The sequence below is a fragment of the Phaeoacremonium minimum genome, assembly GCF_000392275.1.
Source record: "Phaeoacremonium minimum UCRPA7 unplaced genomic scaffold PA7_03_scaffold_506, whole genome shotgun sequence".
In the NCBI taxonomy this organism is placed as follows: domain Eukaryota; kingdom Fungi; phylum Ascomycota; class Sordariomycetes; order Togniniales; family Togniniaceae; genus Phaeoacremonium; species Phaeoacremonium minimum.
In genome coordinates, this window is record NW_006921408.1 from 5,652 (window position 1) to 9,227 (window position 3,576).

A 3,576-nucleotide genomic window follows, 5' to 3' on the forward strand; every position below is an offset into this window, starting at 1 on the left:
CGAGGCCTATGCAGCTCTGCAGCCCTTTGCCTAGATTGAACAGAACCATGCCGGTATCGGTGCCTATCTCGAACAGATGGCCGACCACCTGACTGTCAAGAAGTATCCCAAGTTGTCGTCGAGCCACTCCCGTATCTCGGGCTCGTCGATCTCGTTCCCACTGTACATTGATGTCCAGTCTGTGAAATTGCTTAACGATGGCGGACCAGTCGATGGCCCTGACGTCTGTATACATGCTTGTTTCAAAGTGGCTTCCCCACCTTTCCACCCGACTGCCGGCCTCATTTTGCCCGAAGGACGGGTCCATCTGGCTGCCGACAAAGTCAACCATTCCAGCTCCTGGTTAGCCCACTCCCAGAGGACGACTGCCACATCGCAGGCTAGGCTGGAGCCGAGCATCGAAGTTGAGCACCACGACACCGACCCGGCCAGCCCGATGCGGTAATCTCAGATCTGAACCTGCGCTCCATGTGTCGAAAAACTCGATCTGGCTGTCCTTCAGCCGGTAGCGCACGTGGGTTAATGTACGGGACGCCCTTCTACAGTTCATGACGGTCGTCGTGCCTAGACATGCGACCGCCTACTCACGCTTGACGCCAGCGAATACGGTCTCCTCTCATCTCGAGCAGGCCTTGGTGTATGACTCGGTCAGCCTGTTGGTGAGCGGCGGTGCCGCGGCTGGCGTCTCAGTCTGCTCAAGGACGTCGACCAGGCTCTGAACGGCTTCGGGCTCGAACCAGTCCGGCACAGAAAGCACGCTGCCATTCAGCCTCCCGGCCACCTGGAACAGGTGGACCCCTACATCGATTCGAGTCGTTAGCGGTCGGTACGGGCTCGTCCACTTCGACCTCCAGCTGGATCCCGCCAAGGTCATACTGAGAGTGGAGAGCAAATATGAGCCGGACCAGAGGGTTCTGGGGCGTGTCCCTCGAGCCACGTGGGAGCGCCGACACGACGCGCTTGAGCGGAACGTCTTGGTTGGCTACGGCCGCTGCCGCTGTCGACCGAACCTGCTGCACCGATTCCTCGAATTCGTCGTCTCCGAACGGTGATTCGTATGCACTGGGCGCAGACAAAGAAGCCGATCGTGTTCTCCAGCTCCGGCCGGTTGCGGTTAGCAATGAGGGTAGCAATCGTCGCGCCTCCGGCACACTTCAGCCTGTAGTGTGCTGCGCGGAGCAGCACGGTGGGAGAGGTTACATTATGAGCGGATCATCCGGAGGCTCCCATACGCCAAACCCTCGATGGCGAGCTAGACGTCGCCGGCCGGAGACCTGTCCGCCAGCTGCTTAGCCCACTAGATGAGTTGCCGCTATTGCTCGATAACTCGTGCCTCTTGCTTCTGCCACACTGCAAAGGTCGCGATACTGGATCGGAGCGAGCTCGCACGCGACGAATGGCAATCGTCCCGGAGCGCCGCGGCGTAGAACTGACCCAGCTCTTGCGCAGCACGTGGCGCAGGTCTTCGCCATTCGAGGCCGTCACTATGAATACGATGGTTGGTATCGACTCGTGTGGCGGGCGCAGAACCCTCGCGGCGTTTGGCGGACCAGTGTGCAGGCATCGTATATTTCAGCCTCACGCGCTTCGACCCCGCTCTCGGCTATCGTGCATCGCGTTCGCTTGTTTGGGCAGTCGTTCTTGAGCTATGGGAGGCTTTTCGTATGCTGTGTATGTGTGCCGCGGAGGCGCGTCGTGGCAGCAGCAGTTCATTTGTGTCTAGAACGGTACTTAGTCAGCCGCACGCCCGCAACCTGTCAATGCGTCACACCATGTTTATAGTAGGCTGCGGACACTATCCTACGGCCCAAAGACACGAAGCTACCGCCGTCACTCGAAATACCACAGCTTCCGACTACTGCAGAAGGAGCCGGCGGTGTTGCGCAGCCAACGGAACCGAGCATGTAGAGGGAGACGCGAGGGAGGCGTTGCCACAGAGGTTAAGAGCGTCTTTCAGGAGTAGATCTGGCAAAATGTATTGGTGTAAGAGATCCCGGTACTTGTAGGTGGAATGGCGGAGTGGTAGTTGCGAAGAGAAGCTAACTCACGCATTTTCCGCGAGGCTCGATCGCGACATATGTACGGAATGAAATTGGTCCAACTGAAATCCAGCCCCTTTTCCGGCGGCTAATAGGCTCACGGGGCTGTACACTGACGGGTCCCCACTTAGTCAGTAACCCGCTGTAAGCCCGCCGTAACACCCCCGCTGTAATTTCCTGCCGTCCCAAACTCTCACACTCCTTCACTAAGATTTCCAACAACAAAACCATGTCTTCCAACGGCTGCCTTCCTCCTCCTTACAATGTATTTTACTCTCAAGACGACTTGTTTCTATTTACAAATACATGGGTGTCGGTCCGAGGACTAGATTTATAGTAAGGAGGCCGAATACTACAAGCTCTCATCGATTATCTGCGCGTGTAACAAATTGTGTCCATACTCCATTACGGTTAGAGAGGACAGAAATAGGATCTGGCATATCAGACATCGTACGGAAATTCGATTCTCGCAGCATAATCACACCTTAGTTCCGAAAACACTAACTCAAGAGGAGCGAGAGGGGTCTACACTAGAACAGCTCATCCAAGAACAGCCTGTACAAAGGGAACCTATCTAAGAGGAGGAGCCTAGTTTTAAAAGCAGCCTACATGCCATACGCACGGTCATCGAAGAGGTGCAAAGCTATGCCGCCCTCTTAAAAATCAAAGAGACTCCCGTGAACCTGTTAGCCGCTGTAGCGAGCGGTATTGTTGAGTCACCTCCCGAGGTCGACCTCTATTCGTTCACACCTGCATCACCCTTGACCACAATACCAGCTCGTTTGTCGGTGTCACATCCGCCCGCTCTGGACCCCAACAGACCGCCGAACTCTTTTTTTCTTCCCCTTGCGTTTCGCTTACTTCAGCTGCCCATTTAGAGTCTTCTTCAGCTCTTCGTCCATGCGAGCTCAAATCAACGAAGCGACTACAAGAGACAACCCTTTTTCCTTCTCGCCGCTTCCCACCCGGCCACCGACCAAAACCAAATATCATATTTGCTCCTATCCGTCCAACCCTATTCCCGCGCCCGAGGTTCAACAATTTGTTAGCGGACAGGATCTACCCTAATATTAAACCATTATATCCACACATAAGTCGCTTTGGGTGAGCTAGAAATGAAGTCTGTTGGTGCGAGGCTGCCCAACCACTACGAATGTGTCCTCGCAAGACTTAACGGAACCGAGAAATGTAGGTTGAACACATCGAGCATTGTACTGTACCCACACACACACACACTTTATTACGCCCGGTGGAGATCCCTCCAATAGGGCAGCTATCTACTTATGTAACATGCGACGCTCTAGTCTTGTCTATACCTCATATTAGCCCTTATATTAGTGTCCTCCCGTACTGCCTTGCCGCTCTCTTCCTGTCGTACTACGGATTCTCATGTTTATTGTGTTTTGGAGCCTGCGGGCTAGCTTGGAGCCACTCCTCCAAGTGTTCAGCGTCCTATCTACGGCAGCGGAAGCGGTGCCAGCTTAAACGACATGAGGTGAAGGCTGATGCCAAGGGGGGTAAGGATGAAAGGGATATA